Raw genomic sequence first — 22,684 nt, 5'->3', positions numbered from 1 at the left:
TAGAATAGGGGGTGAAAATAGGGTTAGAAGAGAGGTGTTGGAGAGAGTTATTTGGGAGAGTTTGGGAGAGGAGTGAAAGAGGGACTTAGAAGAGGGAAGAGGGGGGTTTATTAGTGGGGAGGTGGCCGAACTAAAAGGGTGCAAAGTAACGGGAGGGTAGGGGAAGACAGAACGAAAGAAAGTGAGGGGTGGAAGAAAGATAGGGTAACGAGAGGGAAGGGGAGAAAAATAAAACGTGACCAAGAGGGAGGTTGTAGAAGTTGGGTTAAAAAGAAAGCCGAAAGCGGGAGAAAGTAAGGGGGTGGGGGAAGAGGGTCTGCAAAACTACTGTTATTTTTCGTTCCCGTCTCCTCTCTCTTCTCTCCCCCCCTCGTTTTTGTGTCTTCTCTCCTCTTTGTCCGTGGGCAAGCGCAAAAAGCAAATGAAAAATATTAAAAACTATTGATGAAGCACATTCGAAAGAGAGGCAAATACCGGACAGAAAGAGAGGGCCATCGAGAGCCAGAGAGAGACGACATGCATGCGTGTGTGTGTGTGTGCTTGTGTGCTATGGTGCGGGTGGACATAACGGCATAAATGAGGCTTTAAGCTTGTTAACAGCCAACGCAGGCAGCGCTGTCGACGTCGCAGTCGACAAAAGTTTTTAGTATAAGTTACGAAAACTAATCGTGTGTGGGAGCGAGATGGAGCGAGGTGGAGGTGGACGGGGGAGAGCGAGAGGGGATGATGACCCCACCAAAGTTAATATGCAATTTTTCGCGACCATTTCCCTTTTCACATATTTTGCGGGTTAATTACTCCGAATTTTCGGCGGTATGGTATTTTTTGAGTGTGGACCAAAATATGGGGAGAGGCATGTAAGTATGTACGGGAATTTATCAAAGTGAAAGTTATTCACATCATAAAGAGGGATTTACTAGATTATAAATAAACAGATTTATGCAAGACAGTTAAACTCAATTACACTAACCTGCACTTTTAACTTGGACATTTTATTTGTTGGCCAAAAAATTAAAAATTGGCGAAAATTTTATTTTTCCAAGATCACCCGGAAAGTGTTATGGATTTATTTCTTATTTTGTTATATGTTCAAAACAGTTTGTATTTTTGGTGTAGGACCATTTTTGGCCAAGTTACAGCAAAAAACAAACAGAAAAAATTCAATTTTTACCAAAAACCCAGATCCTAATTTTCCACAAAAAAATAATTTGTTTTTTGACCGTATCAATGGATATATTGATCCAAATATGGATTGTCATACTATTCTGAACTCGTTATTAAATTTCCCATCGATTGGCATTTAAACCTGGACATTTTATTTTTTGGCCATTTTTCGCAAAAAATCATGATACACCCCCTTATAAAAATAAAAAAAATTGGCGAAAATTTTATTTTCCCAAAAGCACACGGAAAGTGTCATGGATATATTTATTATTATGTTATCTGTTCAAAACAGTTTGTATTTTTGGTCTAGGACCATTTTTGGACAAGTTATTGCAAAAATAACAAAAAAAAAAAATTCGTATTTTTGTCAAAGCACCGAAATGCCTAATTTTCAAAATTTCGCTGAAACAATGGAAATATTGATCCAAATGTAAATTGTCATACCTTTCTAAACTCGTTATTAAATTTCCAATCGACTTACATTTAAACCTGGACATTTTATTTTTTGGCCATTTTTCGCAAAAAATCATGATGTAACCCTTTACAAAAACAATGAAAATTGATAAATATATATATTTGTGATCAAGACATTCATAAATATTACTGTGCGTCACATATAACCAACATGTGAAATGTAGAAATAAATAAATGAAAGTAACTCGGGCTAGAGTTTCGATAACCAAGCCCGTCACGCATTCATTGGCAGGACGAATCAATTTTCGGCTGGCTGGCTGGCTGGTGAAACTTACCTGGTCGAGCACAACTGTACCTGGGCACGTCTGTATCGAATCCTTTGGCGCGCTCGTCGCGACATGGCAATCGCTCTAAACAAACACAAAATGCAATAAATTCCGAAGCGCCACCTGGCGGTGTGGGGGGCAATCGATTATGGGCCCAAAAATCCGCATTCGCAGACGGACAAAGGAGCAAAAAAGCAGGAATCCGGAGCTATGAGTTTTGCATGTGTGTTGTTAGCCCGGACACTCAAATACTCAGACACACACGGCACACGGCCAATAGATATACGCATTGATATAGTTCCGTCCGGGGAATCCCAGACGTTCTGGGACTGGGTGGAGTGGCCAACCAGGCAGCCCGGTTGCCCGGTAGCCCGGCATTCTGGCCAACCCGTCGACGAGAAAACCGAATCCAAATCGGAATACGAGTCCGAAACGAACCCAAAAAGGTCTGAAATCGCCGCCCTCTGCCCCTCCTTTTTTCCTTTTGTTAATTAAGTTTTGTTTGTTTTGCGAGAGCCCTCAGACCGCACCGTTGTCGTATTTGAACTTTTGGCCAGGACACGCCAGGATGAGCACGAAAATACGCACACCGAAAACAAAAAATGTAGAAATATATGTAAAGAATACTCAAAAGTATCTAAAGCTTTTTTACGTTGTCCGCATATCACAATAAAAGTAGGATTTAAGCAATGATAATGAGTTGCAATTTAGAGTTTAAAGAATTCCTGAAAAATTTAAGGAATATTAATAGCTGATTTAAAACAACATTTTCCTATAGAATTTCAAATCTTCTGATATTGTATTTTTACATTTTTTGTTGTCTTTAAAAATAATTATTAATTTTACTATTTTTAATTTAAAAACAATTATATTGATTTTATATTATTAGAGAAAAATAATTTATAATAAATCATTTTATTTTGAAGCAAACGCTAAACGTTTTTTACCAAATGTTTTTGGAAAGGAAATAAAGTCAATTAATGAATATTTAAAATATTTTAATTGTTGCTCGATAAATTTACCCTGCAACGTCTAATATCTAAAAGTAACCTATTTAGTTTTTGCAGTGCATATATAGGGAGAAGAATTAGGGAATATGTGGCCATGCGAAGCAGGTAAATGAGATTTTATTTTATTTGAGGCTGCGCCATGCGGGTGTTCAGTTTATTTTGAATGGTTTCGGCTTTGGTCCAGGTCCATTATGCTTGAGTCTCCTCTTTTCAGGCAGCTGAGAAAACTGTTGGTGATTTTTTTTCAGCCAAGTTTGGATCATCTGCAAGATCCCTAGCCCCACGGGCAGTCGACTCACTACTCACTACCAAATAGATTGATTTTTACCAATAAAACAGCAGCTACGAAAAGAGAGGGGATGAGGAGATAGAGAGGTTGGAGGGGCGGAGAGGTTACTTTAATTAATAACTTGTCAGTGTGCAAATGACATGGGAGGAAGCTACCAACTTAGCGCCCTTGGGCCAAGCAATCTGAGCCAAGTTGACGGGGGCCAACTGCAGCTCCATTTTCAACCGTTCGGGGCCAACATCTTCTCTTTCGAGGCTTGGCATTTAGCAGGGGGTTTTGGAGGGGTTAAGGGGCAGATAGGGGGAATATGTGGTGGTAATAGCGTAATAGAGCAAAATAGAGCCAAACTTGCAGATTTAATTCATGGCTCCCATTCGAACTTGACTCGATTCAGTTGTGTTTTTGCGGAAGATACAAATCAAATTTTTTGGCATGTGGCCTTAGTTCGCAATTACTTTTTCTGCTCCTCCCTCCCCCCACAGACGCAAGGAAAAATCCTATTTTAAGAGAATGCAATTAGGAATAAATTAAGATAACATAAAATATATTTTTTAAATTTATACCAAAAATAATATTAATTGCCAATTAAATTATTCCAATATTATTTCAATATTTTTAATTCAGGTTAATTATTTTGTTGGGAATAATATTATTACAATATACTTTACTATTATTTTCTTTTAATTATTTTAGCAATAATTTTTTTTAAATATTTATAGTGCTTATAAATCTAATTAAATTATAAGTAATATTTATAGGAAAATGTTTCCATAAAAGAAAATATGTTTTCTTCAAAGTTTTCATTATTTTTAATGCCTTGTCGTTTTACCGCCATCTTTCGTGTTTTCTTTAAGCCGTTTTCCTTTCTTCCCAGTATTTTTCCCATCTACTTAGCCACTTGACCACAGATTTTCCAGCTCCTTTTGGCCACTTTGCTCGACGTTGTCGAACTTCATCACTTTAAGGTCAAGCAGATGAGGCGGAAAAATAAAATAAAATAAAATAAGATAAATAAAAGTGGCGGATATAAAAGACCCTGCATTTGAATCCATATCCCGGTGGCCAGCTCCATCTCCATTTTAGCCATCTCCATCTCCGTGCAGCCATGTTGACCTAATTTTTTAACCCTCTGTCGTTTTGTTTGTCTGTCCGTTTGTTTGCGCAAAATGGGTTAAAACTTTTCCCCCACTCCTCTAGTTTAAGAGTGTGTGTGTGTGCGTTCTTGTAGCTTTGGGGCTGGCTGACTGGGGTAAAGTTAAGTAAGGCAAACTTAACCCGCTCCGCATCCCCCGTACCCTTCCGACCCCACCTCCCCACGCAAAATGTCACACAATGACGCAGCGTTAAAATGGCAGTCGCAGTAAATGCGAAGGGGGTGGCAAAGGGGGGCTAAAAAGAATGTCAGTGTCTTTCAAGGATCCCCCACTTCCAACCGGGAATATTTCCCCCTTTTTTCTGCTTCTGACTTTGGCGTGACAAATGCATGGGGCCAATGTGCAATGTAATAGAAAAAGTTAAATTAGACGCACTGACATGGGTTGCCCGATGCCCGAGGAATCGAAGGAGGTTATCCCATAGCTTCAGCCAAAATTGACACAATCAATTATTTTTGTTAAATATTTTTTATTTATATTTTTAAAAGCATAGAAAATAAAATGGAAATTCTGAAAACTTGTATTATATTATGATCTAAGGATCGCAACTTTTTCAAAAATAAATTAATTAATTCTTTTATTTTGCAATTTCCAGCACACAGTAACATATCTTTTTACCCACTTAGGATTGTATTTGACAGAAAATGGTTTGGGTTTGGGACCGGAGATTTGAAACAATGGGGAGTCGTCTGTGAAGTGCGTCAGTCTTTGATGATTTCTAGATCTACATATATGGATTATTTTTTTTACCGATTCGCGTAGCTTGAGTGACATATTTGTGTTATAAGGATAGGATTAGTTACCTATTAGCTTTTACAAAAAATTAAAGCTCTTTCGACCTTTTACTATAACAAACTAAAATCTAGTATTTTATAAGCATTTTTTTTTTAAATAATTACTTACATTATATTGTATACTTCTTATATTCTAATTCCATTTGCTTGTTGGCTAGGTTTATCTTTTTTCCTTTTGCCATCTAGCTTCATTTGTTACGTCACTCATTACGTCATCGAGTGCATTCTTCATTTTTGCTCAACATGGAGGAAAAAAAAACAAAAAAACCATCTAGCTTTGGACTTCTCCTCCCAGCGAAAAGCATAAAAACCTTCATCATCATCCACCCATCTCCAATGCCATGTTCATCTGCGGACCCCATCATCATCATCATACACTCATAAAAATTAATTTCTAAATTTTGGAAATCTCGCCATTGAATCGGCCTACCTTTGAAAATAGAAAAAAAATTTCTTGTTATTAGAAAATTGGCCTTTGAATACAGAAAACCTTTCTTGATGGAAAAAATTCAAGAAAGAATTTTTCTTAAAAATAGAAAAATGAAAATCTCATATGTCTGTTTTGCCGTCGCAGCCAAAACATTTTTGTACGTATTTTAGGACAAAATCACCTTTGAATATATGAATGAAATGACCCTAGAATATAGGAAAGTAGCCATTGACTTCCTTCGGCTGCCGAATGTTAACGACAAGAAAAACGAAGTGGGACGAAGGGCCTACCCGGCTACCGACTTCTCTGATCCCCCGAGCGTCAGTTGTGAAAAAAATTCGTGAGTGATGGACGTGATTTTCAAGCGGATAAGAGGTTAAGCCTTTTTCCAAATATTCAAAGGTATGTAAATATATAATTTTTTGTATAGCGGGCGTACAATTGTATGTATGTAATTAAAGGATAAATTTCAAATCTCTTTACCAAGCGTATACCAATTTAGTTGAATGGTTTTTTAGCTAAGAGCTACGTACATACATACATTTGTATATAAATCTGTGGGTGTAGAGTTCTATAATAACTTTATCTTATTACTCGCATTTTATTTATTTTTCAGAGTGAAAATACCTGCAGTTGCATCAGCCAAATAATTTGTTTAGCGAAGCTGTAATTTTGTTTTAAAACATTCTAAGGTAAGAAAAATATGTTGTATTTGTTTGACATACTTTTGTATGCATGTAAATATCTATGCATGTACGCGGCTCACCCGATCTGAAACCCGATTTTCAACCCTTTCATATTCTGCTCCTCTCTCTCGCTCGCTTGACCTACGCGTCGCGACGTTTCTCTCTACTCCTTCTTAAAATTGTCATGATCTGACCTGCTTACATTCGGGCTCCCTTCGCGCAAAGGACTGTATGTAAATATATATGTATGTATGTGGCTCTTTCTGAAATTAGATTTTCAACCCTTCCTTCTTCATTTTCTACCTGTCTTGCTCCTCTCTCGGTCGTCTGACCAACGTGTTTGTATTTTGGCTATTATTAACATTACATTATTATCTATTATCTAAAAACATCTATCTATTCTTATCTAAAAACAAATCATTGATATCCCAATAACTCTTTTTTTCCAGATGAGGAAAGCCGAAGAAAATAATTTTTTATGCCTGCAACTACATATTTGGTTATAATAATGTTTTCTTAAGTCAAAAATGTGTTATTTAAAATTGATTAAATGTTCAGTGTTAAATGTTTTAAATTTAAATAAATAAAATATGCAAAAGAAAAAACCAAGTTACATTTTATTTTTAGGGTTTCAGTGTTAATATAAAACTTCCCTTCAAGAAATATTATTTCTTAAATCAAGAAATAAAATTTCTTGAAAGGAAATTTAAACAAGAAAGAATTTTTCTTGTTCAAAAGGTGCCTTTCTAAAAAACCCTTTCTTGTTTTAAGAAATTTAATTTCTTGAAACAAGAAACAAACCACCTTTGAAACAAGAATCGCCTTTCTTGTTTTAAGAAATATTTTTTCTTGTTTTTATGGTGGCTTTCTAAAAAACCCTTTCTTGTTTTAAGAAATTTAATTTCTTAAAACAAGAAATATTTTTTCTGGTTTTAATGGTGCCTTTCAAAAAAACCATTTCTTGAAACAAAGGTGAGGTCGCCTTTGGCAAAAATTCAAGAAAGAATTTTCTAGATTTTAAGGAAATTCTTCGATTTTTTTTTATGAGTGTAATCGCGATTAAATTGCAATTTTTCTCACTTAAAGAACGTAATTCGCTCCGAGCCAACAATAATGACGGCCAAGTTAATGTTTTGCTTACCACATTCATTTCAACTCGCAGCAACTTTGGACACGGAATGAAAACAAAATAGGAGTGAATAGAACGGAATGGCAGCGAAGTGAAGTCAGGGGCGTTCTTCGGGAGGGGTGTTGCACAGGGGAAGCCCCGATGTGGGAAGGTGCGGAACATAATTAATAACTCAATCCAAGCGGAAACCCTAAGACAGGCATTCAGTGCAGTTTAGTTCAGCTCAGTGGAGTTGGAGTTGCACTTGATTCTCTTGCCAAAGTACAGAGAAAAAATTATTACAATTGAAAAATTAATGGTGTTGCCTAGCTCATTAAATATGCGGAAGCTTAGATAACCAGAAAATAATCGGAAATCAGAACATAAATATTGATTAGTAGATGATCATATTCAATCATTAAATATGCTTTTATAAAATTTATTTTACTATTTAATTAATAATTGAAAATAATTTACTTTCAAATAATCGCAATCAAATGGATACCGTATCGATATATATATATATATATATATATATATAAAACTTATTTTTTGCATTGCAATATATAAGCTAGGATAATTTTTAAAGTACCTTTTTAATAATATCGATAAAATCGATAAAAATTCTAAATTCGATATTTTATAGATATTTCGGTATATTAAACTTAATTATATTTTGTTGTCGTAACCATATCATTTTGATTGCAGTGTGGCTTTTGTGGCCAAAGTCTGTGGTTGTTCGCACTCTGCGTTTATGAAGTGCGTGATCGACTGGGCGTTAGGGATGGGTTAGGATGGGGATGGGGATGGGGATGGGATGAAGACCTGTGCCCGTAATCCTCGTGAGTGGTCACGAGATAATGAATACGAGACCCACGCACACGCCGAGTGGGCAATTAAATGTATGTACGAAAGGCAAGACAGCTTGAAAAGGCGGAAGCTTCGCCGTTCTTGACGCACACTCATTGCGGGCCAAACCCGTGATTATAAACCAGCAGGGCCTATAAACAAAAACAAAAAGAAGAGCCCTGTAATTAGCACTGCGAGTGCGTCTAACGGGGCGCACTGTACCCGGGTACCAGGTACAGTGGGCACTCGATGCACTCGCCCCCGGGGCCGTGGGCGTTTTCGGGCAGGCGTGTTTGATTGTTCAATCATAAGCGGCTGGCCATAATCACAGTGCTCCCAACTGCTCTGTTTGCCTTGGCAATTAGCCGATCCTCCGACTTATACAGATAGTGCAGATTATTGGGATCTTAAATGGGCTCCATTTGGCGGGGGCCGATCATGATAAACGGCCGATGGATGGTCTTATAATGGATCTCACCGCGGGCAATCCATTATGCGAGCAGGAAAACGCACGAGTGATACGTAGCTTTCAAATGGGGCTACTTATGGGTGGTGAGGTGATGAAATTAAAAGAGATTTACGTATGTACTTATGCAGATTCATGAAGGTGAAGTAGAAGGGTAAGCGGCTAACCAATGAAATGTAAGGAAATTAACCAGAATATTTGTAAAATTCAATGGAATAAATAAGTACTTGTAGAAATAATATATTTACCCATTTTTCAATAAAAAGTTTAATTCTAAAAATAACAGCAGAAAATTACAATATTGTCATTTGCTTTGATTTTTGTTAATAAAAAGAAGAGATACATTTTAATCATTTAATATTAGAATACAAAGATTACCAATACTTATTAAATATTTTGTGGTATATAATGTATAAATTAATTTTAAAAAATATATAATACTTGGAACTTACTACCCAGAGTGGCATAAAAATTAATTTAAAAAAAAAAACAAGGACAACAACATTTCATCTTTTTGGATTAACTGAAATTTGTTACTTAATAATAGAAAATTTAAATTGAATTTGTAATGAGTATAGATAAATTTAAAAAAAAAATCAAGAGCATTCTTTTTATGTTTTGTATAATCAGTTCAATATTTATTATCAAATAGTTTTTAAAATTCCCTACATCGAGTGCAATAAAATTGCATAATTATAATTTCACTTCTGCTGACGGCCTAAAGAAAGGGTTGCTTTCGCCAGTGAGTTTTCCCCGATTGATTGAGTTGAGTCGCCGTCTTGGCTTGAATTATATCGGTACTTCCACGGTGGAAAGAAAAAGGCGAAGAAATGCACTTCCAATAGCTGCACATATACACAAACATATACATATCTTTATGTTTATGTCTACATGTCTATATGTCCGTATATGTCCGTATGTGTCCGTATGTAGATGAGCATTTAACGCGCCGCTTGCATGTGAAACGAACGAACAAGTTGCTGCTGGGACCTCCAGCTGCACCTGCAATGCATTTAATTGCTGTTAGAACTTGGCCACAGAACTTGGCCATAACGGGTGATCTGCTGCCACTCGTCCCTCGGAGCCCGAATCCCCGATTTACCCGAGTCCCCTCCCCGATTCCCCCCCGATGATGATGAATTGCATTTTGCACACTTTAATTGGATGAATGTGTAATTAAGTTGTGTGCCAGTTCATAAATTGAATGCAGCTCTCCAGCTCGCAGATCTCGCAGAAATGCAAACGGAGAACTGAAAACTGCCAACCGTTTCTTATTTTTTATTTTTTTTCGCCCGTCTGAAGCCTGGTTTCGGCCACAATTTCCGTGAAATCTTCAAATCAAACAAGACACATGCGTTGCGCATGCGCATTGTCCACTGCCATCTGCACCACAGCCACGCAAGTCCTGCCAGGACACTGAGCAAAAAAAATGTGTAATCTTATTGCTTTTAAAACTAAAAACTAACTTTAAACTTTGGAAACTTAAAAATATTTTAAATATTAGTTAAAGAATATATATATTTTTTTCTATTCGTAAAAGTAATACATTTGTTTTTTATATGGGTTTAAAGCTAAAAGTTTGAACATTTAGAATATTTTATTTGTCTTGGATAACTTACATCGAAAATAAGTTATTATCTTTCGAATAACATACAACATTTTTAAAATCTTTAAATTATTGTATTCCATTTCTTATTAAATAAATTGTATTGTATCCTTTAGATTAGGAACTTTTAATGGTGGTTCGTTGATAGTGTTTCTGTCAGTGTCCAGGAGATGGTGACCCTGGCAGAGGGCAAGGGGAAATGGGAGGGATCTGGACTCTGGAGGGGACTCCTTGGGCCACCTTGCTGGCTGTTCTCTGTTCGCTGCTCACTGAGCCGTCGTCATCGTCGCGTTCAACTTCGTGTTCATTAACGCTTTGCCCATTAAACTTGAGGACTGGTTCCTGACCCCTCCAGACCTCCAGTCTCCTGTCCTTCCTCCCCTTCTCACCTTCTCCCCCTTTTCCCTCACAAAGCGTCCTGCTCGTCACCCGGCTCCAGTGCTTTTCGGAAAGCGTTTAATCGCATTTACATAGATTAGGCAGAATTTGTGTGAAATTGAAACTGAGCGAATGCGCAAAAATAACAAAATAAAAAGCGTACAGGAAAAAGTGAAGGAGCAAAAGAAATAAATAAATAAAAGGCGTGCAAAGTGCGAAGATTACAGCCAGCCAGGTAATTTCTGATAGACTGACGATTCAGCAAAAAATAATATAATATTTGCACACTGAAATCATAAGTAAATATAAGTAAATTAAATATTTGTGAATATGATCTGTACATATAATATATTTATTAATATCCATTTATTCATTTAATTTAATTTAATTTATTTTGTTTCTTATCCCAGTGCAAAGCTAATTGATTAATATATTTGTATTAATATTTTTCATAATTTAAATAATGATATAAAAAGGCTTAAATAGGATTCTCGCTTTTAGTTTGATAAACAATTAAAGTAGACATTTTTACATTTATATTTTGTAGATATATATCCCTAAATAGACTGTGTACCACATTTCGACGTCCCATCAGTGCCTTAATTTTTTCCTTTTGGCCCTCCAATCTTTAGTGCATATTTTCACGATGCTTACTTTCTTGTTCAATTCGCTATGGCGTTCTTTTATTTCGGCATTATTTCTTTTTTTCGACTGTCTTTTTTTATCACAACCCAAATTTCTTCATCAATTAGGAACATCAACGAGTTGAAGGGAAGAAGGCAGCATCGAACCAGAACAAAGAGTGCAAAAACAAGCCAAGAAATAAGACGAGAAATGGTGGAAAATGGGGTTGGGGGTGGTGGTGGGGCTGGAAAATGGCGTCTATGCCTGTCCATACTTGTTATTATCCTTCGAGTCGAGGACGCTGACACTTTTTCGTCATTACTGTTAAAAGCGTTAAGGCAAAGGACGAAGCGAACCCAACAAACAACAAAATGAAAAGAGTTTTATCAGGCAAAATAAAAGGAAGGCAGCCAGAAAAAAAGAGGCGACGGAGGAAAATAAGTAAAAAAAAAATATAAGAAAATAAAGGAAAACTGCAAGGAGCTGGCATAAAATCTCTGTAGGATCGCGGGGCAGGGGTGTTTTTGGGAAGGGGGGGTGAGGAAGCCGGGCAGGATGTTTTGTTGGCCAGGGTGCCAAAAATTGAGGTTATCGCAGAGCAACGGCAGGACGTTGAGAACGAGAAAAAGTAGTTCACTGGGAAAAATAAAGGAAGGGATTGCAATAATGGAAACAACTTACAAATTAATTTTTATAAATTTAAATAACATTATATAAATATTTTAGATTTTAAGGAGACTTTTCCAAAGCAATTTAGCATTCTATTAGATTTTAATGTTTTTTAATATAAGATGGATAATGTTTTGAACTTTCTAAAAAATTAAATTTTTGCTTATTTTATTTTTTTGAGATTTTTGGATCTAAATTATATACTGATTTTATTATTATTATCTTCACATTTTTTGGCTGTGCCTCGCTGCAAACAGGACAAAAATGCCAAGGCGCGTGGGTCGGCATGTCCTTCATCAGGCTCATCAGGACATGCAGACGGAGCGATGGGGGTGCGGAGGTATGGAGGAACTCCAACTGCAGCGGGATTCACGTCGTCCTCGTCTGGTGAGCTCTGTATACCATGTATACCATGGCATCATTCCATCGTCCTGCGTGCTGCACGCGTCGTTGCGCTTAAATGCCAAAATGCAGCCCCCCTCCCTTCCGCTGCCATCCCAATTTTTCCTTATTTTCTGGTCCCCCCCGAACCCACTGATTGCCGTTTTTCCAGGCAAAAACCTCCCCCTCTCCCCCTGGTGAACACACATCTTGCCACGCAAAACGAGTGACATTTTCCAATGGTATGATGTGGGTATCAACTTTTTGTGTTACGTTCGTCATTCTTGTGATGATGGGATAATTACAAAAATCAATTATTAACCAATTAGTTTAGATACCTAATAATTTATCTAAGAACTCGCTTCGTTAATTATAATAGCTGAATACAAAAATGAAACCATATTTATTTCATATTCTATAAATGTTTTTTATTATGTTATTTTATTTATTTATTTGAAGAATTAAGAACTAACATTGGAAAATCATAAATTTCGTTTTAAGATAATTATCATAAAATAATAAAATTCTATAAATGTCATTTTACTTTACTTATTTATTTAAATATTTATTTCTTTTTATTTTATTTCTTTATTTATTATAAATGCAAATGTAATATTTCCTATTTTAATTATTGAAAGCTAAAGTTGTAAAATCTTAAATCTCTTTTAGAACATGTATAAATATAAATTACAGTTTAAATATATAAACGCCAAAGGCATCGGTAAGTTGTGCATTTATTTCGACTTGGCTTGGCTTTTATTCGTCTTATTTTTGTGGGAGGACGTAAAGTTTTATCCCAAGTTTTGGCAGAGATTGATGAATTTTGATGATGTTTACGCGCAAAAGGAGAATTTTTCTTCAGCTGTATTTGTAGGTCTTGCGAACCGCCACCATCCAACTCCCCTTTATATTTTTTTTCTTAAGGAGTTTTGTAGCTGCAGCGGCATCCTTGAAATAACCTTAATCCCCAGCACGAGGGGCAAAATGAATGATGTTCTTCTTCGGGGGAGGCGAATGGGGACCCTCGTTGTTGTTTTTGGTGTCAGCGGCCTGCATATCTTGAGAAATGCCCCCTCTCCACCTCCCCTACCGCTTTCTGTTTCAAGGATATCGTTTCATTTTTTACCCCACATTTTCGTCTTCGGTGTCGTCGTCGTTAGATTTTCATTTTCATTGCAATTTCATTTGGTTGCCGCACGATACGCAACGCAAAGTGGCCGGGACCCTTTTGCAGAAATGCAGCCCCCTCTCTTTATCGCCAACCCCCTTTTCCCCTTTTCGCCACCCCTGTGTCCTTCGGTGCGTGTGCAATGCAAGGACGCATATTAATATCCTTACTTAGCTGCATGAAATGTGCTTAGCACGTTTCCACACTTTCCATCGCCTCCCCTCCCCCCCCATCATTTTCCACCCCCTGTCACTTGAATAGGTAAAAGGGGGAGCTGGTCAAAAGGGGGCAGTGCCACCCCTTTGTGTGGGGCACCAAAGAAGCTGCAGGAATTTTCTCCTTGGTTTTTTGTACATTCTTCCCGATGGGGAAAACCAAAAAGGCCTTGGATTTATTAAAGTGATTTAAGGTTCTCTTAAGATATCAAATGACACCAAAAGGATTATCGAAAAAATACTTATAAACTATTTCTAAACTTTAATTTTTAGCTTGGAAACTTAAATATAAATAAAGTATTCAATGAAGATATTTTAAGTTGAAAATGGAATTGCTTAAAAATAAATAAAATAAATCAGGGATAAATAAGACAAATAAAATAATTCATGCATTGTTGATTTTATAAACTGTTCTAAAAATAAATAAAATATTTCAGTTATAATTTATTATTGCCTTGAATTAATTAAAACTGTTTACCTGTACAATTTTACAAGTTATTTCTAGGATAATTCAATTTATACATAATTTATTTTGTAATGTTTTCGGAAATTTTACAATATAATTTAGGGGGAATTGATTATTGCTATATTTTACATAGTAAATAAAAACAAAAAATTTTAATGATAAAATGGAAGAGATGGTGTTTTGAAAATTGCACATGTGCAATAATCACATTATATATGTACACTTTGGGGCTCTCTCCGCCAGCAATTAGGTCCATTATGACTTCCGGGCTGTGTCCACTTTTCGCAGGACCTCAAAGGAATATCGCTCATACCACATGTGGACCGGGGACGCCAATGGCAATCGATGAGAGGCTGCACTGGCTGCACACACACAACAGGGACAACACAAAGACGACGTTTATGCAACAGTCATTCGCTGAAAATGGCAGGCGAGGGCGAAAACACAACAGCAAACGGAAGGCAGAAAAAAAGTAAGAAAAAAATCCCTAGAAATGGCATGAAAATGAAAACCTACCGAGTTGCAAGTGGATGCTTTCTGTGTGTGCACTTTGATGCTCTTATTGCGTTTGCCACACACACACACACACACACTTACACACTCACACAGCAAATCAAATGAAACACCAAAACACAGACAAGGGAAAAACTGTGAAAAGGGGATGGGAAAAGCGGGAAGAAATTGAGTGCCGCCCATGCAATTTGCAGTTATTGCCCCAAAGCATCGCAGCTAAAAAAGAGGGAAAAAGGGGAACCCCCTTTGGCAGAGGCTTTCATTTCGTCAGGATGGAAATGTGGATTTCTTTTCTGGTTTTTCCTTTTTTTTTTTCTGTGCCAGCATTGCCAAAAATCGCCAACCGGACGCAGTTGGTCAGTTAAAACCCCCTCCCCCCCATACACACACACACAAACACACGCTGGAAAAGTGCAAAAGAAAATGTAAATGAAAAGAGCGTGTGTTGCGGGGTGGAAAAAGGGAGAAAAACCGAGTGAAACACACGAAACAAAAAGAAAGAAACTAATTCGATTAATCATCAGGCCAAAAGGCAGCAGCAACAGCAGCAGCAGGCAAAAGGCATCCTGCCAGCCAACAGACAACAGACAACAACATGGAAAAGCGTTGGGAAAAAATGGGGAAAACTAAATGGAAAGGACCCGGGCACACAAACACACACACACACAAGCAGAGATAGACTCACTCACACAGATGCAGGCAGCCCACTGCAGCTGAACGACGACTATTGTTGCTGTGTTTGTGTTGTTGCTGTTGATGACTGACTATAACACCTAAAAACACCCAGCCACCCAACCACCCACCGCACCATCTCGACAAGCCGAAAAAAATGAAGGGGAGTCGGAAACAGGGGAAACGGGAAAAAGGAAAAGGGCTTCGGGTGGACAGCAATCAGGGCCACAGGAAGTCGCATCGATGAAGCGCGGAAAATACTCTTACCAGAAAATACTTTTAAATACTTTAATCATATCAAGAAACCTTAATTGGTAATAATATATAATACAAATTATTCCATTTGATTTATTGGCAAGTCACTATTGTTATTATTATATTTTCCGATAAGTAATTCGACTCCTATTTATTTATATTAAATATTTATACTATTATTTACTATACTATTACTTAATATTTAATTAGGAAATTTATCATTGAATTTTATTTAACAAATTAAAACAAACAATTAATATTAAAATATTATTTTAATATTTGATTTTCATTGATTTAATTCTAATTATATTGTAGCTATATATATTTATATTTTTTAGTTATACATTTTGTTTATATTTTTTATTTTTTCAGTTTTTTCAATTGGTGCTTCCCAACTCGATGTCCAATTGTTCGTACCCCTTGGCTGCAGCGATTCCCTTTTTCGAGTGCTTGTGGGTGTCCTGGTTGATGTGAAGGCGTTGCTACTGACGCAGTCCCCTGACCCCCTAGCCCCCCCTTCCGCCCTCTGCATCTGCAGCTGCACCACTGGGTGTGCCTGGCCTAAGCCATCCACTGGCGACTCCAACCCATCCGGATCCAAACCAAACGACGCATGCACAGAGCCATCATTCGAGTGGCATGTGTGTGGTGTTCTTTGCTGGAGCGGGGAAAGGGGGAAAGGGGGAGGGGGTTTTGCCGGATGTCAGTGTTTGAACTGACCAATCTGCAGGCATATATTGCAATAGGCGCAAGCTGCAGGGTGCACAGGGCACACAGTGCGTATGCGCAATGCCTGGCAGTCAGGTGGGAAAAAAGCGGCAAAAGTGAAAAACTGGTGCTGAAAAATCGGCAAGCACAAAAAATTCAAAACAAAACTATAATAGCTCTTAGGGTGCCATTTAATTACTTTTAAATACTTTTTGCTTTGTTTAAGTTAAAATGTTGAATTAATCCTTTTTAGCTTACCTTTTAAATTAAATATAGAGAAAACATATCAAGGCAATATAATATTTTCTTAATTATACTTAATTTATTAATCTTTCGGCAAGTTAGTTTAATTAATTATATTACAAGTATTTCATTTTTTTGCTATGATTTATTTATTGAAATATCTAGACAATCTAATCATGATTTATTGTATGAAATCTTTATAAATGAATGCCTTTTTTTCTGTAGGTTGTCATGACTTCAAAAAATATTCCAGTGGTAAACTTAAAGCAAATATTATAAATTATTAGGATCTCTTTGCCAAGAAATTCAATATATTATTTACCATATTGTACTTCCTATTAAGTTGTGATTTTGATATGCCACTGAAGTCAAAACCAATTCACTTGACCAGTTCTTGGGCTTTTTTCCCTGTGTGGTGGCCGGGAAGCTAGTTGAGGACTGAAAATGGGGGCTGGGGCCATGCAATTAGTCTAATTGCTAAGCATGCATTTGCATTCCCGTCCGAGTCCCGAATCCCGAATCCAAATCTGGCCAAGACAGATCGAGGAGGCAGCAGGCAAACTGGCGCTAATCGTTCAAACGAAATCAGCAACAATTCATTTGCACAACAAGCGCCCGGCCAGAGTTCCATTTTCCTAAAACCGTGGTCCAGAACCCCAGTAACCACAGTATCCACCAACCACCTTCACAGTGCCAGTACCTCAAGTCCCGAGTCCAACTGGCAGATTATCTTAATTCACGTTGTGGGAGACTAATGAGTGCAAACCGTCGAGGAAGTGGGAGAATATCCAGCGAAAACAAACGTGAGGCCTTTCCTCTCAATCTGAAGAACAGCAGACGCCTCTGCCTCTCATTTTGGATTTGTTCTTGGGGTTTTTGGATTGGGATTGGGATTTCGGGATAAGTTGGGGGCATCCATCGGACGTTCATCCATCGTGGCCACTTCCACTTCCACATCCACTTCAACATGCGTGCGTTTGAGTGCTGCAGTTGAACTCGAATGTCTTGTGGAAGCTGCGTCTTTAATTGAATTAGTGGGACCAGTCAGCCAAGCCACCTTCTCTCTCCATGCACTGAACGAAAAAAGTGCGAGGTTACACAACCAAATTTAACACAAATTTATTTTTTATATGAAATGGTACTAAAACTACAAACAATATAACCAAAACACAATTTTTTTTGGGTGGAAAATCAAAATCTGGATTTTTGGTAAAAATTTAATTTTTTTAAAATAGATTTTTTGCTGTAACTTGGCCAAAAATGGTCTTACACTTAAAGTACAAACTGTTTTGAACAGATAACAAAATAATAAATAAATCTATGACACTTTCCGTGTGATTTTGGAAAAATAAAATTTTCTTCAATTTTCATTTTTTTTATAAGGGGGTACATCATGACTTTTTACAAAAAATGACAAAAAAATAAAATCTCCAGGTTTAAATGTTATTCGATTGTAAATTTAATAACGAGTTCAGAAAGGTTGACAATCCATATTTGGATAAATATTTCTGTAAATAAATCCATGACACTTGGCCAATTTTCATATTTTTATAAGGGGTTTCACCAGTGGCGGATCTAGGATTTTGTTGTGGGGGGTTATATCCCAAAAAAAATTTTTGCATACTTTTTGAATAGCAAAATTCCTTTCTTTTTTCACCTGAGTGGATCCCCGCATGGTATTATCGCAAGGTAAGTTTTTAAAATTTAAATGCTATTAAAGCGACTTTTATTTTATAAAACATTTTCTCCGCGTGTACTGGCCGGTCCTCAACTCTCGGCGATCTGTGCGTTTCAAAATCGCATTAATTGTGCGCGAGTTCCCGAACTCGAAGGCGATTGCCGGGCGATTCTGGCTGGATCTCTGGAACTCTGGATTTCTGGATCGCCTCGGTTCTTTGGAGCCTTATCTGGGCGAACGCGTTGTGCGTTGCTTGTGACGCCTTGTGTCGCTTTTAATTAAGCATAAATTTCATCACACAAGATACGAGTTGCAGTTGAAAGGGGCACGCAGTGCCTTTGCTTTGGCTGCTTTTTGCTTTTATTGATGTTGCAGCAACATGCAGAGCGGTTGAGGCAGCTGTTTTCCTTTCCCAAGACGAAGCCAAAAGAGATCCCGGGGGAGACATTATGACAGCCGCCTAATTGATTGAGCCATTTCACTGGTGAAGCCCGATGCCCCCCGAAAACTTTGCGCCTTCAGAGGCAACTTTCTTTCGGGGCGTTTGTCAACCGTCCGCACACAGATTGCACAGCTGCCGGAGTTGGCCAAGACAAATGGAGCCCCATTACAGTTGGCCAGGAGCAAGTAGTAAGTACCAAGAGCCAACAACCAAGAACTTAACACCAAAAGTCCTGCGGTCAGTCGAGAATTTTGCCCCCAGCGAGCCATTATCATCGATCATCGATCATGTCATCGCGAATATCTCCACGTACAACTCCTATTTTGATCTGTTATTTTTCGAAAATACTGGTATTTTTATAGCAAATTCAATGCCTATTTAGTTTGGCTTGTAATGGTTGCTCAGAGACCATAAATTTATAATTATTTTGCGCATTTAAATTAGGCTTGTATATATCAAAATATCGATGAATGATTAAAAACCCATTAATTTCTATTATGATATTGTTTTTGCCTAAATATCTAGAATAGTATTCATTAAATATTATTATTTTTCAAAAGGAAATATCATCAATGCGATATTTTGAAAAACAGTTAGGAACCCCAATTTAAAAGTATGTGATTTGTTTTCTCCATATACACACATTTGAAAAGAAATATCCCAAAAATCCATATTCCTATCTACCTGACCTTTAACATTCTGTACAGTATCCAATTGCATCATATCCTTTATCCTTTCTAGCCTATTCTTGCAGATACTCCTTGGTAATTTAAGCTTATCTTTATTCAATATTCAAAGGGCAGGACTTCCGCATCCGCCTCCGCCTGCGCATATAATAATATCCCTGTATCGAACGGCTCTTTAAAAGCACCTCCAACTTCCTTCCTGTTTTTTGGTAACTGGCGAAACGTGGGTCAATGACTTGGCCGAAAAGCTTTTGTTTGCTTATTGCATTTGTTATTTTGTTATTACAACAGCCCACAGCCCATAGCCCACACATGCCCGTCATCCGTGGGCCACTTTTTCTTCTGCCATTCTTATTTCGGCTCGTTTTTTTTCGTTTCGAGAGTCTGATAAGAGCGACAGACGCTGCCCATTCCGACCACCTGACAAACACCTGTCTGGCCCAGGACCTCATCCTCATACTTATCCTTATTCTCATCCTGTGCCCGTGGCTTCTGGGGCCTAGCCTGTTCTGTTCTGATTTTTTACCATCCTCGTTTGAAATCGTATCGCATTTTTTTGTCCAGGATATTGTTTCAAATAATTCAAACACACTCTGCGAAAATATTTATTGAATTAATAGGGGTTTTAAAAGTTTTTTGAAAAATGTATAGTATAAGTACTTTGTTTTTTATCGGGAGGAAAATCTTAGGAGTATTTATTTTGGTTTTTAATTATTTAAAAATCATTTAAAATTGTTTGCAAAATGCATAGAAAATTCTGAGATTCAAAGAGCTATGCGGATTAGCCTTAATTATTTTTTTTTATAGGAAGGAAGATTCTGGAAAATTTATTTCCTATTTTTTTGCTATATTTTTTAATGGCAATAATTTTTTGATGAGTGCAGGATTGGCTCACTCTGCGCTTCAGTTAATGTTTGCGCCAATATTTTGCGGGCAGGTGGTTACTGGGAGGGGGGGTTTACCAAGAGGGGGTTTCGATGGTCTGGCCTGGTCAGCAATGGGGAGGCGCCTCCATCGGTCGCCAGTTGGCAGTTGCCAGTTGCCGGCGACGTCGTCAGTGTGTCCAGTGGAGCGTGATGTCGTCTGACATTTACGGATATATGTACATGGACAGCCGATTACTCACATAGGGAGGGATCGGGATAGGGGGTTTTTAGGTTGGTTCGCGAATGCGGACTTTGCCTTTGGACCCCCCTAAACCCATTCTCCATTCTCCGCCGGCTTGTGCCTCGTTTTATATATTCCCGTATTTGCGTTTCCTCTGTTTTTCCCTTTTTTTTCGACTACTATATGCGGCTCCTCCTCGAAAATATAGAGGATAACACGGAAAAAAAGAAGGAGGAAACTTTGCAAAAATTTTGTTAACGCAAAAAAAGTCTCTTTGTTCTTGTTTTTTGGTAAATGGGAGAAGGTGAGAATGGTTGGTAGGGTGGAGTGGGTGGCATCGGTGGGTGGGGTGTTGGTATTCCATAAAAATATGCTAGCCATGTGCCTGCTCTTTTGTTGCTCTCAATCTCTTGATGAAAAGTCAGTTCCCTACATTAAGGGGTTCAATTTGGGAATTATCTAAGGCTATAAAAAATATCAGATTTTACAGTTTAAATATTTTCATTAATATCCTTAATTTATTATTTAATTTAATATTTATTTAGACAACTCTGTTTGATAATAAGCTACTTAATTTGATTTTTTTATTGTTTTATTTTTTTTTAAATAGTATAAGAAATATTCCTATAAAAAATCCTTTAAATAATCTTATAATATATTATGCATACTATAACATTTAAGAGTATTAATATACTCGTTTTGAACCCAGTTAGTGGCTCGTCCATTTTTCGGGGACTCAGACAGCCCCCAGGGCAACCTCCAAAACCCCCTAAACCCCTCCTTTTCAGCCATTACCTCTGTGATGTATCGTCAATATTTTGTACCTTTATCAAAATTAAATTCCGGCCAGGAACAGAAACAGGAACGTGTGCCTAAACGAGTGGCTCTTTCTGGGGATTTGTGTTTTGAGTTTTGTGTTTTGAATTTTGCATGTCTGATGTCTGTGTCTGAATGGTTTTTGAAATGGGGTGAGAGAGGTGGTTTGACTGTTTCACTTTAATTGTGAATCCCCGAGTGGAGTTACTGGAATTTCGTGGGCCTATCAGCGCAGGGATAGGATAATTCCTGAAGGAAGATGGATGGCTGGTTCGCGATTTGGTGCAAACTGCAACCCCATTGCAACGCACGGCGATAACAAAGGCCCAGAGTGCTTGATGGATGTCGGTCCTTTGGTCCTTGGTCCTTTTGCTCCTGATCCCCCGTGTTCCTTTTTCGGGTGGTTCAGTGGTTCAGTGGGTGGGTAACGGCGCTCATCGATATGAGGCGCTGCTGCTGGCCGCAACCAATCGCAGCGCGAATGCAGCGCTGCAAAAAAACGCAGCGCACAGTGCTGACCAAATGGCTACGCCCATGTGGCCCTGCGATTTGCATGCGTCGCAATCAGTCGCCCAGTGGCCCAGCCACCCCCTTTAACCCTTCGCCGGTGCAGGGGGTGGCTTATGTATGTGCCAGCCGCTTTGCCTTTGCCGCGTGTGCACGTTAATTACTCCGCAGTGGTCTCGTTCTCTCTCCCTCTCCTCCTCTACCATCTCGCTCTATCTCTGCACATATGTGTTGTTGTGTTCATCAATTTGCCATCGATTGCAAAAAGTGAAGTCTCAATCAGTGACAAAAGCAGCAGCTAAAAAATCCACTATGACAGTTGAGAAGGCGGGGGAATACCCTTAAAATTATTATTATTAATTATTATATTAATTGGAATATAAAGAAATTTATAAACCTATGATACAAATGTGTATTGATCATATTTGATAAATTATAAAATAATAAAAGAGGCCGAATAGAATAGTTAGTGGCTTTTAACATTTAATAAGAAATTCGGATCCATGTATAAATATTTATTACCATGATATCATAATTATAGGTAATAATTAAGCAATCTAAATTATTAATTTTGTAGTTCATTTTGAAATCTAACAATATTTTAATTTATGACATAACATGTGAAAATCAGCGAACGATGCCCTCCAAGAAAAAGTTCCTCGCGGAGGATGTAAACCAATCTCGGATCGAACGCCATATAGTATAGTATATAGCCCCTGGTCAGCCTAGTCGGAAACGGAAACTACGAATAGAGCGGGCCAGCAACAGCGCGGAGTGAGTGAGAGAGGGCGACTGACGCCCCGACCAACAATATGTTTCACATGCACCAATGTCGTGGGCATTTACTAGCATTTTTTCGC

The 22,684-nt window shown here is 37.8% G+C and overlaps 1 long non-coding RNA gene across 2 annotated transcripts; it reads left to right on the top strand.

Moving 5' to 3' along the window:
* The first annotated feature begins 5,553 nt into the window (after window positions 1-5,553).
* On the top strand, window positions 5,554-7,187 carry LOC138913855 (uncharacterized). Of its 2 annotated transcripts, XR_011419726.1 has the most exons (4): window positions 5,554-5,738; window positions 5,799-5,983; window positions 6,198-6,273; window positions 6,717-7,187. It is a non-coding gene; the product is annotated as an uncharacterized lncRNA (long non-coding RNA). The 2 variants fall into 2 exon arrangements; XR_011419725.1 differs by having other exon boundaries at window positions 5,563-5,983; window positions 6,717-6,842.
* The last annotated feature ends 15,497 nt before the right edge of the window (window positions 7,188-22,684 follow it).

The sequence above is a fragment of the Drosophila takahashii genome, chromosome X, assembly GCF_030179915.1.
Source record: "Drosophila takahashii strain IR98-3 E-12201 chromosome X, DtakHiC1v2, whole genome shotgun sequence".
Lineage (NCBI taxonomy): Eukaryota > Metazoa > Arthropoda > Insecta > Diptera > Drosophilidae > Drosophila > Drosophila takahashii.
Note: the sequence above shows the minus strand (reverse complement) of the source record. Positions and strands in the feature narration are given on the sequence as shown.